The sequence below is a fragment of the Balaenoptera ricei genome, chromosome 1 (assembly GCF_028023285.1).
Source record: "Balaenoptera ricei isolate mBalRic1 chromosome 1, mBalRic1.hap2, whole genome shotgun sequence".
Taxonomy (NCBI): Eukaryota; Metazoa; Chordata; class Mammalia; order Artiodactyla; family Balaenopteridae; genus Balaenoptera; species Balaenoptera ricei.
In genome coordinates this window covers 169,183,521-169,199,047 of record NC_082639.1, presented here as the reverse complement: position 1 = coordinate 169,199,047, position 15,527 = coordinate 169,183,521, and positions in this window count along the sequence as shown.

The following is a 15,527-nucleotide window of genomic DNA, read 5'->3' as shown; positions in this document are numbered from 1 at the left end:
CCATGTCTCTGGGCACTGCGGGGGGTGGGAGGTGGGCAGAGGGGTTTTTCCTTTGTTTCTCTACATCTTTCACGGGCTGCAAAGAGAACCTCAGCCTCCAGACCGGAATTTGAGCCCCTTGAGGCCTTGCAGAGCAGGCCGCTGGGCCCGCGGGGAGCGCGGCTGTCAGACACCCGAGAAACGAGAAACGCAGGAGCCTGGGTATCAGGAGGCTGGGTATCACAAGGAGATGAAAGAATTGTGTACTTTGGTGTTTGACTTAGCTTCCTTTTCCCCTGGGCTGTTTGTAGAAGCACTGAGGGAGGCGTGGAAGCCTGGAGGCCAGTGTGCTTGGCCTGGGGGTGGCAGTTCAATCCGGACAGCTGTCACTGGCTTGTGACTGACTCGCAGGTGACACCCAGGGTGGCGGCATCACAGCCTCGAAAGCTGAAGGTAGGGAGAATTTTAAGACGATGAGGGCTGGGCCGTGATAGTAAAAGCTCCCTGGAGATTAAAGGGGAAGAAAAACTGGGAAAAACTCTTCAGTTTGGCAAGTAGGGCAATGTTTATCTTTGAAAGAGGGGTCTCAGGGTGGGGCTTCCAAAGAGGAGATCTGACAAGTGTTTTGACTGGTTAGGCTTAAAAGGCCTTTGTCAAAGGCCTGACCAGGGTGCTGGGGGTGGAGCCTCATTTAGAGGTAAAAGCAGAAGGTAGAGATGGACAGTGAGGGGAGGAGAGGTGAACGGTGCCCTGATGAGGTGCTAAGATTAATATGAAGACTGGGAAGGAACAAATGTGAGGAGGCAAAAGGGCAAAAGCCACTGGTGAGAAAACAAAGATGCTTGAGGAGACTCTACACATGGAAGCGTGGTCCCTGAGTCGCTGGGAGACTAGGGAACCCAGCACCCAAGTGGAGGAGAGGAAAAAAGAGGATGAAAAAAGGTAATTCAGGCATGCATGCTGAGAAGAACAGAGAAGTGGTATGCAAACCCCTCTGTCCCCCACCTGGTAACCAATCAATTAATCTTAGTATTTTTTCCATATTCACTCCAGATTTGTTTGTACAAATAAAATCTTACTGTTCTGCAGTGCTATTTGTATTCTGCCCCAATTGCATTTACTCCCTTCCACTGTCTTGAAGTCAGCTTGTGTCCTTCCCATCCATGTTTACTTTAGTTTTGCATGTTGGCATGTTTTTTAAAACTTTATAGAAATGGTATCATACTGTACATACTTGACATCTAAAAAAATTTTAGTATTACATTCTGAGACATTCATGTATGTAGATGAAGCTCTGGTTCTTTGTCTTAACTATTGTTTAGTATTGCATTGCGTGATATTCCACTGTTTATGCGTGATGTTATTGATGGACACTCCAGGTTTTTGCAGGGTTTCTGTATTATAACTACTGCAACGAGCATCCTGTTTTGTGAATTTGGGTGCGTACCAGCAGTCCTCTCATTGACTGGATGTTCCCACTTGCTTCCCAAGCACTTGAATCCCTTGATCCTCCCATCAGCCATCTGAGAGTTCCCCCTTTTCCCCCAGCTCTGCCAACACTTGGCATTATCAAATTTTTCACTTTTGCTCATTGGGTAGGTGTTACCTCCTGAGGTTTGAGTTTGCAATGAAGTTAAGCATCTTCTCACGTTTTGACTGTGTGGATTCCCCCACCTTTTTTTTTTTTTCTGCTGCACTGCACGGCTTGTGGGATCTTAGTTCCCCAACCAGGGATGGAACCTGGGCCCTTGGCAGTGAGAGCTCGGAGTCCTAACTACTGGACCGCCAGAGAATTCCCCAGATTCCCTTGTTTTTTGTCCATATCCTTTGCCCAGTTTTTATTTCGATGCTTAGCCTTTTACTTACAGATAGTTAGGCCTCTTGAGATATATATTCTGGAGAGATGCTAATCTTTGGTCAATTATATGCATTTCAAGTATCTTTCCTAGGCTGTGGCTTGTCTTCCCTATCCTCCCTTTGGAGTCTTCTGTGATGCCAAAGTAATTTTTAAATGCTAGTGTTGTTAAATGTAGCAGTCTTTCACCTCTATGGCTTATGCCTTTGAATCTTTAAAGAGATCCTTCCCTGCCCTCAAGTTTTTCTAAAAGCTTAAATTTTTATTTTCGTATTAAGATTTTTAATTCATCTGAAATTTATTTTTGTGTACTTTATTTAGCAGGGGCTCAATTTTGTTTTTCTGCATCTGAACAGTTGTCTCAGCACTATTTATTGAACAGTTTCTGCTTTCCCCATGAGCTTATAGAACTATCCAGATATTCACCAAGTTTCCATAAATGGCTTCTGAGCCATCTGTTCTGTTCCACTGGTACGTGCACTCTCCCACGCCAATACCTCACCAAGTGATTCTAAGCAGAGAAGTCCAGTGGTGAAAAGAAAAGATGGAGCTCTTTCTGGGAGCTTCCATTCCTGGGATTCTAGAGGCAGAGGGTATGTAAATCTGATTACACCACATCTCCAAAAGTAGTACAAAACTACATTATACCAGTGTCAAGTTGCTGTAGGAATCAACGTCTGTATTCATTGGATAAAAAGACAGTCCTGGAATGAAACCTGGTGTAACTAGTTCAGCCCAAATGCCAGCTTTCCTCTCCCTCTGTCTCCTTGCTCAGTGCCATGGGAAGGAGGACGCAGAGTGTACGGGAAGGCTTACCCACTCCCTCTGCTCTGTGTTCCTCTTACTCCCTTTTCTTCCTCCATCACACACTCTCTCAGCTTCTTCTTGCCCCCTGGAGCTCATGACTGCAGTCCCTTGGGCTGTGCCCCCTCTGTAAGGCCCTCGAGATGAGGCAAACCCCACTTTCATGAGTGTCCTTACGGGCTCTGGAGTAAAACTGCCAACGTTCAAATTTTGCCTCTGCCAGTTACTTACCGTGTGACCTGAGGGAAGTCTCTTAAATTTCCTGATAACAGGATTAAGTTAAACTGTATATAACAAAAATAGCAGTGATTTAAACAATATGGCTATTGTTCTCCCACAAACAGGCAGCTCAGAGAGGTCATGATAGCTTGTGGTCTCAGGGGTCAGTCTTCTATCTTCTTGTTTGATGTCCTCAGTATGTGGCTTTCACCTCATGGTCCAAATTGGCTGCCGGGCTCTAGCCATCCACACTCCATCTGACATGAAAGGAGGATAAGAAAAGGATGCACTTCCTCCTCTTAAAGTCGCCCACAGCACTCCTACTTATATTCAGTTGGCCATTATTCACATGGCTACAAGGGAGACTGAGAAATATCTTTATTTCAAATGACCATATATCCGTCTAAAGAAGAGAAGGAAGTATGCGGTTATGGTGTGTCTTCTGATTCACCAACATAGATCTTGAAGTTACCAAAACAGTATGAGAAAACGAGGTCATGAGGGATAGTGTGGACCACAAGCTGGTGTCTTCGAAGAAGGTAGAAATAGGCCCTGGGAGATCACAGACGACAGCCAGGGATTACGGTAGACAGTCATCCTGGAGTTAAAACAGGCAGGAGAGAGAGTGATGGAGGTGCACTAGCACAATATCCATGAGCTAGGAGACCCCTCCTGCTATCCACTGCGTTACAGAGTGCCTGCCAGCAGCTTACACTTATGAAGGATGTGGTGCAAATCTATGGCCCCTGCTAGGGGGCATTTCCCTGCCTCACAACACAGCCTGCAGGCACTGCAAGCTGACCAAACTACCCGATGCAGAAATGCTCCGGGGGTCTGTGATTCGGTGATGTGGGATTATTTATGTGAGTTGAATGGGGAGAGGGGGTCCTGGGGTCATCTGCTGAGAAGGAAGGGCCCTGTAAGTCACCACCTTTCTTCCAGCTGCTCGGGAAAGGTAGTGTGCAGGACATGGGATTTCCGGACAGCTTTGAATGATGCTAGGTAGGAAGGGTCTGAGCAAGTGGCCAGAGGGCTTTGAGGAAGTTGGACGAGCTTCCTGGGGACAGACAGGAGACCCGTGGGTTGAGGAGGGTGAGCGTGGAGCACCTCTGGAAGGACCTCGAGGCAATGCCTGAGAACTTTCTGGAGAGTGATGGTGAGAACAGCAACGCTTTACCCAGAGTTTGCTAAATGAGTTCATGTGTTAATGCCTTTAATCCTCATACACTAGGAGGTAGAATAATAATTCCTGGAGGAGAGTTTGGCATCTACTTGATGAGGGAAGAAAAAGAGCCAGTGGGAGGCCCATGGCCACACTCTGTGATGTTACCTCACCCCAGAACCCCCCAAACCTTTGATCACGTCAGCCCAACCCTGAAATAGTGTTATGTGCAGATGACTTACAGAAGCCAGGGATGTGAATTTTATCTTCTCTCCTCCATCCTGCTCAGTATTCCTTGTGTCCCTTCAGTATGAATAGTTGTGTCTTTGTTTAGATCTCAGAAATGTTCTCATATTTCCTCTATTCTCTCTTTTAGGTTTTTGTTGGTTTGTTTGTTTGCTTTTTTGAGACTGCTGTTAGATCTTTCAAATTGTTCCTTAGTAGTGTGCAGGACATGTCTCTAAACTATTCACTTGTGCTCTCTCTTTGTCTCTCCTCCTGCCTATATTCTAATTTATCTTTCAGCCTTCCAACACTTTATTTTTTGGCAATCACATTTTTAAAAATTAAGTGACATATAATATTATATTAGTTTCAGATGTACAACATAATGATTTGATATTTGTATTGTTAAAAAAAACAAAATTTAACTGAGTACATGTAAAGATCTAATTGGCTTTACTCAATGATTTTTGAATCAGGCAGCATCCCATCTAGCGGATAGAAAGGAGGTCTGAACTGCGGTACAAAATGGAAGACTTCTATAGGCAGAAGGAGACAGGACAAGGAAGTTACAAGCAGAGAGTGGATTGTTTCAGGGAAGGTCACCTGCCTTTGGGGGATGGCAGGGGTCTAGCTGGCAGATGACCTCAGTAGTGCTGACCAGGAAATTCCAGACAGACTGGTTAAGATTACAGTTCTGGACAGGCTGACTGCAATTAGGTTAGACATTAAGTCTCAGTTTGGTGACGTGGGCTTAGCACAGGTGACTCTATTTTGGGCCTATTGTTTCTTTTTTAAGAGTATATATTGTGAAGTGGTCACCACAATAAGCCTACTTAACATCCATCACCACACACAGTTAACAGAATTGTGTGTGTGTGTGTGATGAATGGCATCATATTTTTAAAAATTTCCCGGATGTGTTCACCTCTACTTGTTCCTTTCTCACAGCTGACCTGTTAATGTTTTGACATAGATAATATCATCTCAGATCTCTCTGGAAAAATTAATCAGTTTTAAAAGTTTTCTACTCTCTGAATCCTCCCAGTTTTCTTGGAGGTTATCTTTTTCTTCATCTGCTTATCCTTTTCTTTTTTATACCTGTTCTAAAATGGCCAATGATCCCTGCTTGATGGCTCATATTTACGGATGAAGGACTAGAACAGGATCGGGGAGTGACTTTCCTTTGCAGATGTAGGAGTCGGGGTGGGTTGGGGAATTGTTCAGTCAACACTCCCTGCCCCCCACTGGCCTCCCCGCCAGAAGCCTGATGACGCACCTTGACCCGCTGCTGCCCCCGCTCCTTCCCCGCCCCACCCCTCCCCCTCCCCTCCTCCCACCCCTCCCCCTCCCCTCCTCCCACCCCTCCCCCTCCTCCCTCTCCTCCCCCTCTTCCCTCCCCCTCCCCCCCATACTGGAACATCCCCCGCAGTGCACAGGAGCTGCCTGCTCTCAATCCTCATCTCAGGCTGGCTGCTGAGGGAACCAGATTAAGACAAGACCTGCCCCAGCATAACCAATGTCTCCCTCTACCTTCTCATTAGGCTAAGAAATTGTATCTTCCTAAAGCAAATACACATGGGATTCTCCTATAGTCACAGTTTCCTGACAAAAGAAGAGTGTAATACAATAAAATGTATGGCTGTTTGGGGCCTAGAAAGTCGATTTATAGTCAGCTACCCACAGCCATGACCAGCTGGCCAATTTACCTCTCTGGACCCCAGTTTCTCACATTTATAAAGTGAAGGGTTTAAAACACATTAGTGATTCCCAAACTAGTGATTTGAAGAGTAGTAAAAGTGATCCAAATGGTATTTTAACAGTTTTTAAAAAGCTACGGCAAGGCCACTCGAACTATTAGCTAATAACCACAGCGAGTCTGGTAGACCAGAATTAAACATGGCGGGGGGGGGGGTGACACAGGGCTCTTGGGAGGGAGGAAAGTGGGACCCTTGGCACAAAGGGAACTCTGCCTGCCCTTCAGCCCCTGGCCTGGGACTTGGTTAATTGTCCCAGGCTCGTCCCTATTGGTCCAGGCCCTGTGCATTGAGGGTAGTTGGAGGGGCTGGTACAGGCAGAGTTGTCAGTTGTCACCACAGAAGGAGACTTTTCTGGGCATGGTCTGCCCTGGTTCAGGAGGAAATTAATTTATTCCTACCAGAGAACTTGCTACCTCCTTGGTGTATTCCAGGCAGCATGGAGATATAGAAATGAAAAGATTCAGGTCTCAAGGGGCTTGGAGTCTGGCCACTAAAAGAATTTTTAGTTTCCAGAAGCACAAGTCAAACCCAAGAGGGCTGCAGTGACAAAACAGACAGCAAAGCAGAGCTGGTCAGAGGTATGGGAACCTCAGAGAGGTAACTGAGATACCTGAGGGAAAGGTGACCCTCCCTGATTCCAGATGGCCATGGTGCAGAATGAGGGGGACTTATTTTACACCATGTTTCCAGATGTGAAAAAATACAGAAAACCACCAGGATGCTGTGGCTACAAGTATCTGAAGGCCTTAGTAGGGGACTTTTTTTTTTAATTGTTTAAATGAAATTAATTTGTTTAAATTGGGGTAGGTCTTGTCTTAATTTAGGCTCCAATGGACTTAAACAGTCAGGAGTTTGTTATCTCACATGACAAGAAGTAGAATATGGTGGTTCTGGGTTTGGTTTATTCAGCAGTTCAACGAAATCATCATTGATTATTGTTTCATTCTTTCCATTTTCTTCTCTGGCATTCTCACCTGTGCAGAGCCAGATGCAGAGAGAGAGAAGAGGGGAGGGGGAGAGAGAATGAATATTCCTGTGTCATTTTTTAAGGTCAATGCAAATCATTCTTAGAAGCCCCCTGGGCAGATTTCCCCCTAAATCTCATTGGCCAGAATTGTGTCACATCCCGACACCTAAACCAATCACTGGTTTAGTGTGGGATTGCCATGGCCAGCCTAGACCAATCAGAACTGAACCCTGAGTCTCACGAGGGAGGGGTGGATATCTGAATAAAATTGGAGTTCTGTTAGTTAAGGAAGAAATGGCAGAGGAGCAGGGAAGGTTCTAGATAGACAACTAACAGTGTTTGCCACAATAACTTTCTTACTTTTTCTGTAACTTAAGTCCCATTGTGCCTATTGTTAGAAAATAAAACTGATAAACTCAGTTTTATGAATTGTCATCTTCTCCCTTCTTCTTGGAGTAGCACCTAAGTGTGGAGGGATGGGGGAAGCACATGTAGTCCTTGATTGGCACCTATATGCTTTGATTTCTTTTTAATTGTGGTAAAAAACATAACATAAAATTTACCATCTTAATCATTTTCAAGTGCAGAGTTCAGTAGTGTCAAGCATATTCACATTGTTGTGGATTAAATCTCCAGAATGCTTTCATCTTGCAACCCTGAAACTCTGTACCCATTGAACGACTCCTCATTTTTCTCTCCCCGCCAGCCCCTGGCAACCATTGCTCTACTTTCTCTATGATTTTGATTGCTCTAGATAACTCATCTAAGTGGAATTCATACAGTATTTCTCTTTTTGTGGTTGGCTTATTTCTCTTAGCATAAAGTCCTTCAAGTTCATCCATGTTGTAGCATGTGACAGATTTCATTCCTTTTTATGTTAAATAATATTCCATTGTATGTACATTCCACATTTTCTTTATCTATTCAGCTGTCAATGAGCATTTGGATTGCTTCTACCTCTTGGCCATTGTGGATAATGCTGCAATGCACATAGCTGTGCAAATATCTCTTTGAGATCTTGCTTTCATTTCTTTGGGATATATATACCCAGAAGTGGGATTGCTGGATCATATGGTAATTCTATTTAATTTTTTGAGGAAACAGCATACTATTGCCCATAGCGGCTACACTATTTTACATTCCCACCAACATTGCACAAGAGTTTCAATTTCTCCACGTCCTCACCAATGCTTGTTATTTTCTGTTTTGTTTTGTTTTGATAGCGGCCACCCTAATGGATGTGAGGTGATATCTATTTGTGGTTTCGATTTGCATTTCCCTAATGATTAACAGTGTTGAACATCTTTTCATGTGCTTGTAAGCCATTTGTATATCTTCTTTGGAGAAGTATCTATTTTATTTCTTTGCCCATTTTTCAATCAGATTATTTGGTTTTTTGTTGTTGAGTTGTAGGTGTTCTTTTCATATTCTGGTTATTAAACTGCTTATCAGATATATGATTTACATATATTTTCTCCCATTCTTTAGGTTGCCTTCACACTTTGTTGATTGTTTCCTTTGATGCACAGAAGTTTTTAAGTGTGATGAAGTCCCATTTGTCTCTTTTTGCTTTTGATGCCTGTACATTTGGGTCATATCCAAGAAATCGTCAAATCCAATGGCATGAAGCTTTTCGCCTATGTTTTCTTCTAGGGGTTTTATAGTTTGGGGTCTTATGTAATCCATTTTGAGTTAATTTTTGTGTATGATGTAAGGTTAGGGTTCAACCTCATTCTTTTGCATATGGATGTCCAGCTTTCCCAACACCATTTGTTTAAGAGACCATCCTTTTCCCATTGAGTGGTCTTGGCACCCTTCTCATAGATCATTTGACCATATACACAAGGGTTTATTTCTGGGTTCTCTATTCTGTTCATTGATCTGTCTTTATGCTATACAACCCTGTTTTGATTACTGTAGGTTTTTAGTAAGTTTTGAAATCAGGAAGTATGAGGCCTCCAACTTTGTCCTCTTTCAAGATTGTTTTGGCTATTTGGGGTCCTTTGAAATACCACATGAACTTCAGGATGTTTTTTCCTATTTCTGCAAAAAATGTCATTGGGGTTTTGGTAGGGATTGCACTGAATCTGTAGATCACTTTGGGGAGTATTGACATCTTAACAATATTAAGTCTTCCAGTCCATGAACATGGATGTCTTTCCATTTCTCTGTGTCTTCTTTAATTTCTTTCAGCAATGTTTTGTAGTTTTGCCTCCTGGATTAAGTTTGTTCCTAAATATTTTATTCTTTTTGATGCTGTTATAAATTGGATTGTTTTCTTAATTTCCTTTTTGGATTGTTCATGGTTAGTCTACTTTGGTTGTGACTGAGATGATCTCTGGCCTTAGGATGCATACCACACTCCCTTGTCCCAACTAGGGGACCCTCTCAGTTTCTCCCTCCCTCCCCCTCTGCTGGCTTCTGTGCCCTTCTCCGGGCACAGGAAGGGTGCTGCTCTCTGGGACCACAGAAAACCCAGAGGAATCTTGGGTCCTTCTGCCTGTACCTCCATGTGGCCACCTCTTCCCTTGAGTATCCATATGACAGGTAGGACAAGGACCTCTGAGCACCTGTGGTCCCCAGGGTTCTGGGCAGGAGGGGGCAGGTCCCCTCTGTTATCTGGGGTTCAGCCACCTCCTTTAGAGAGAAGCCTAATGAGGGAGAAGAGGGGGGCCACGGGGCCTGAGCTCTTCCCACAGACTCTGCCAGAACCTCTTTCTATTCATCTCCTCTTGCACACTCTTCTCTCCCTCAGCCTGGAGAAAATTTAAAAATCTTGTCTCTGATGGAGAAACACTGACTCTTTCCCAATTTTTCTGTCTCACATCAGTCCAGCTCTTTTAAATGTAAAAGAAAAAAAAATTAGAAGGCTTTCCTATCTATTTCTGTGGAAGTTTCCTCTTGGAGTAGAGGCCACCTAGGGTGCTTCCCGTCCTGGCTTCCCTGGCCTTGGGCTCTTCAGCTGATAGAGGAGGACCCTGAGTCAGGACTAGTCTCAGAATGTGGTTCCAGGGCCCCATAAAGTCAAGACTACTTCACAATAATGCTAAGATATTCTTTGCCTATTTCATTCTCCTTCTCTCGCAAATGTGTGCTAGAGTTTTCTATAAGTTTCATGACACTATACTGCAAGGGACTGAATGCAAAAGAAATGAGAGTCCAGCTGTCTTCTGTTGAACTACTGTATTCTATTAAAGAGAATTGAAAAAATGTAAATAAATGCCACTCGTTTTATTAAAGTTTCCTTTTGTTTTGCAAAATACACCTCTTTTGATAACTATGTTATTTATGTTAACATGAAATGTTTATTGTTACTTCTAAAAGAACTGACACATCAATATTTTAAAATTATTCTTGGGCTTCCCTGGTGGCGCAGTGGTTGAGAATCTGCCTGCTAATGCAGGGGACACGGGTTCAAGCCCTGGTCTGGGAAAATCCCACATGCCGCGGAGCAACTAGGCCCGTGAGCCACAATTACTGAGCCTGCGCGTCTGGAGCCTGTGCTCTGCAACAAGAGAGGCCGCGACAGTGAGAGGCCCGCGCACCGCGATGAAGAGTGGCCCCCGCTTGCCACAACTAGAGAAAGCCCTCGCACAGAAACGAAGACCCAACACAGCCATAAAATAAATTAAAAAAATAATTTAAAAAAAAAAAGTAAAATTATTCTCAGTTGTAATTTCTAGGAGAGAATCAATCACATAACAAAAGGTCTTTGGGGGGCTTCCCTGGTGGTGCAGTGGTTAAGAATCCACCTGCCAATGCAGGGGACACAGGTTCGAGCCCTGGTCTGGGAAGATCCCACATGCCGTGGAGCAACTAAGCCCGTGTGCCACAACTACTGAGCTTGTGCTCTAGAGCCCGCGAGCCACAACTACTGAGCCTGCGTGCCACAACTACTGAAGCCTGCATGCCTAGAGCCTGTGCTCCGCAACAAGAGAAGCCGCCACAATGAGAAGTCCATGCACCACAACGAAGAGTAGCCCCTGCTCGCCGCAACTAGAGAAAGCCCGCGTGCAGCAATGAAGACCCAATGCAGCCAAAGATAAATAAAATAAAAAAATTTATAAGAAACAAAACAAAACAAAAACAAAGGGTCTTTGGGGTCCTCAATAATTTTTATGAGTGTAAAGGGGTACTGGGACCAAAAAGTTGGAGGACCACTGCCTCCCCTCCTCCCCCCACACACAAGGCTGCTACTTTCACCTGGTGGCTATCAGTTCAACTGTCCTTCCCAGCCTCTCAAGGGTTTGAATTTCCTCTTCTGCTATCTCTGAGCCAGGATGGCCACATGAGGGCAGCAGATTCTGCCAGAAGCCACCGTGAGGCCCTCAAGCCCCAGTGTTCAGGGTTCAGCCTGCAGCACTGAGTTCCTGTCGGGTGTCTGGCCAGTGGTGCTGGGGAAGCAAAGGTGATAAACCCAAGTCCTTGCCTGTAGAAGATGCAGCACCCCTGTGCTCCCTCCCAGTGAGCCGAGGAGCCAGGAGAGGACTAGGTTTGATCCAGGCCCAGGCCAGACACTGACCACACGGCAGAGGTTGACATGTTTGGGAATGAACATGACCTCGATGTCGAGATGAGCTGAGAAGCCCATTCTCCAGGTTCTCAGCTTTAACCTGGACGTGCTCCCTTCTCATCAGCACTGCCCGCAAGGAAGGAGTATCCTGCTCCCCTTCCTGTTAAGTAGCGTGTAGTTAACACAGTAAAGGGGTAAGTAAGGCGAGAGAGGGAGCAAAGGAATTCTTCTCTCCTTTTATCGCATCTTGGATGAAGGTAGAGGTAAAGGGCATATGTGAAGGGCCTCATTTTTCAACAGCCATGGAAACCTCTAGCAAAGGAAAAAGAGAGCCTGTGGTCATTTAACACAGACAATCCTCTCACTTTCTGTTAGCTAATGACCTCTTCCCAACAACCTTAAAGCAACCTGGCATGAATAGCTGGCTTGAACATTGGTCAGTAGAAAGGGCATAAGATCTAAATTTGTAAGACAAGCCTTCAAGTCCCAAGTCTCTTGGCTTCTGGACTGTGTTTTCTCCCTTTTACTATTATGCCAACCCCACATTGTTTTTTTTTTTTCCCTAAGTAGTCATCATCATATTTAGTCAACCCACTGATGCACAAAAAATCAGCAGTTTCTGCTGAAGCATGGCCTGGCCGTTAAGAGCAGGGCTTTGAAGAGCAGGAAAAGTTGTATTCCTGGTTCCACCATGTGTTAGCTGTGTGAACTTGGGGAAGCTGCTTAACCTCTGAGTCTCAATTTTCTCAGCTGTAAAAAGGGGGTGATGAAATGTCATAGGGTTACTGTGAGAATCATGTGACAGGCATCTAAAGTGCTCAAATCAGCACGTGGCTCACAGTAAGTGCTCAATAAAGAGTAGCTGTAAACTTCACTGCGTTTGAAATTCACAACTTTTTCAGATGTCAGGGTCAGAAAGAATCTCAGAAATCATCTAATTCAGTATTTCCTAAAATGTGTTCAAAACACTCTCTTCCCTCAAATGTTCTAAGAAAAAGGGTTCTGTGGCCAAGTATGATGGGGATTTAAAGCTCAGGGTAGTGTATTAAAGGCTCAGAGAAGTCACAGAGTATAAAGAAACCTGTTGAATTTCGACAGCATTTTCCAGCATTTGTCAACTGATTTAACCACAGAATCCTTTTCATACATCGCCTCTTAAGTTCCAGGTTGCTAGTATTGGCACAGCACATCCTAACCATCTACCAATGCAGAAATCTGTCCTATTATTCCAATCAGTAATCGAGCAGACTCTGTTGGAACATCCAGAGACAAGGAGCTTGATCACCATGAACAATCATAATGGCCAATAGGTAACACTGATGGAGGGTTTGCCGTGTACCAGGCACTATGATAAGCACTAGAGATGCATTAGCTTATTTAATTCTTTTTTTAAAATAAATTTATTTATTTATTTATTTATGGCTGCGTTGGGTCTTTGCTGCTTCGTGCGGGCTTTCTCTAGTTGCGGCGAGCGGGGGCTACTCTTCATTGGGGTGCGTGGGCTTCTCATTGCAGGTGCTCTAGGCGAGTGGGCTTCAGTAGTTGCAGCACGCGGGCTCAGTAGTTGTGGCGCATGGGCTTTGTTGCTCCGCGACATGTGGGATCTTCCCGGACCAGGGCTCGAACCCGTGTCCCCTGCATTGACAAGCGGATTCTAAACCACTGTGCCACCAGGGAAGTCCCTATTTAATTCTTATAGTAACACTAAGAGTTATTATCTCTTTTACAGGTGAAGAAACTGAGGCTTAGAAGAGCTAAGTAACTTGCCCAAGGTCACATGGCTAGAAAGTTCCAGAATGCAACTCAGGTTGGCCTCTTACTCGGCCTTCCTCACCCCGGTACTACTTCCTACAGCCACTCCATCATCTCTGACTGTTGGAAGGCCCTTCCTTGTGTTGAGCTGAGATCCAGTTCCCATCACTCCCCTTTCTCCCAGGTGTACACACAGCAGTTTCTGTTCTAAATATCTTCTGTAGCCATTGTTTCTAGAACTTTATCCACTTTGCTCCTTTTTCTCTTGACTTGCTCAAGTACTCCAGCATCCCTTTTGGACTGAAATACCCAAAACTGAATACAATTCTGTCTACTCCACTATAATATGATAGTTGCATTCTGGGGAAATCACACATTATCAAAAAACAACTTTTTAAAGAGGAGTTCTAAACTAACGTAAGAACTGTTTTCTTTAAATCAGGGTTAAGGAATAGAAAGTTTTAGATGTACAGTAACAAAATTAATTTTCTTGCAAACAATTTGATAACAAAGCTGTTTTCATAGTTCTGGTAGGATTGCTATAAAACCTTAAATATCACTTGATCACCTCTGGCATTTGCTCAAGGGTAATAGTCTCAGTTTCTCTCTCTCCCCGCTACCCTTTCTCTCTCTCTCTCTCTCCTCCCACCCCACAGACAGCAGCACCATGTTAACAGTTTCTTGCCAGTCTTGCAACTTTGACTTATTATCTCATGGTTTAGTAAACAAGGCACAAAGCTGTTAAAACCTAGTAGCTGGACTCTTCCTAACAGTTTTTTCCCTCCCATACTCTGTGCTAATTCCCAATTGAGATCTGCTCATAACCAACAGCAGTCTCCAGTGATGCAAAATATTTTTTCTATTTCATCAGTTTCATTCTGGCCAATTCTAGTTCTGAAACACCAGTGAAGGAAAAACACATTCTCAGTGTAGTCTGACCAACGTAGCTTGGAACTATCACTTTCTTGTTCTGAACCTTATGCTTCATTAGTTCAACTCAAGAGCTCATTATTTTGGTTAGCTGCAATACCCTCACAGATACCTATGGAGCTTTTCTTCAACAAAAATTAACGCCCCTCCATTCTGCTATACATCTGCAGTCATATTTTGGAGCCCCCATGGAGGATGTTATGCTTAGAACTGTTCAAATTCATCTGTCTAGACCTGGCTCGTTGTGCCAGCCCGTGGTGATCACCTGGGAAGCTGACTCTCCTTCAGCCTGTGTCCTCTGTGAAACTGATAATCATTACCTGTAGATCAGCACTTTCCAACAGAATGTTCTAGAGTGATGGAAATGCTCTATAGCTAAGCTGTACAATACAATGGTCACTAGCCACATGTGCCTATTGAACACTTAAAATAAGGCTAGTGCAACTGAGGAACTGAATTTTAAATTGTATTTAATTTTAATTAATTTAAAACCAATTATTCACACATGGCTAGTGGATAGCATATTGGATAGTGCAGATGTTCGCCTGAGACAAGGGTAAAAATATTGAACAGGAAACCTAATTCTGGATGGGGTATGGTCATTCTGTGATTATCAACCACCTATATTCATATTGAGTCACAATCTTATCTATCAGTGAAGTGAGTAGTGTTGAAGGACATTGTCAAATGCCTTGTGAAATCATGATGTCCTATTTTTTTTTTTGCTTTGTTGTGTCTTCATTGCTGCGCGTGGGTTTTCTCTAGTTGCGGCGCACAGGCTTCTCACCGTGGTGGCTTCTCTTGCTGTGGAGCACGGGCTCTAGGTGCACAGGCTTCAGTAGTTGCAGCAGGCGGGCTCAGTAGTTGTGGCTCACAGGCTTAGTTGCTCTGTGGCATGTGAGATCTTCCCGGACCAAGGATCGAACCTGTGTCCCCTGCATTGGCAGGCGGATTCTTAACCACTGTGCCACCAGGGAAGTCCCATGATGTCCTATTTATATGTGTGGTTGACCTGCTCTACCAGCTTGGTGATTTTTTTTCCAGAAAATAGGTTTTTTCCCCTTTTTGTAGAAGTAATACACGCCCACTGTGGCAAAATATAGGAAAGTATGTAGAGGAAATTAACAGTGACTAATAATTCTACTATCTGAGATAACTACTGTTAACATTTTAGCATATTTCCTTCATCACATTTCTGTGCTGATATTTTTCACATCACTGAGAGCATATATTCTCTGGTATTTGCATCCTGATTTTTTCATTGACAGTATTTCATATGTATTTTCTCATATCATTAAACATTCTTCAAAAACAGTTTTAAAGGCTGTATAATAGTTCATTGTATTAATGATTAATAATTTACA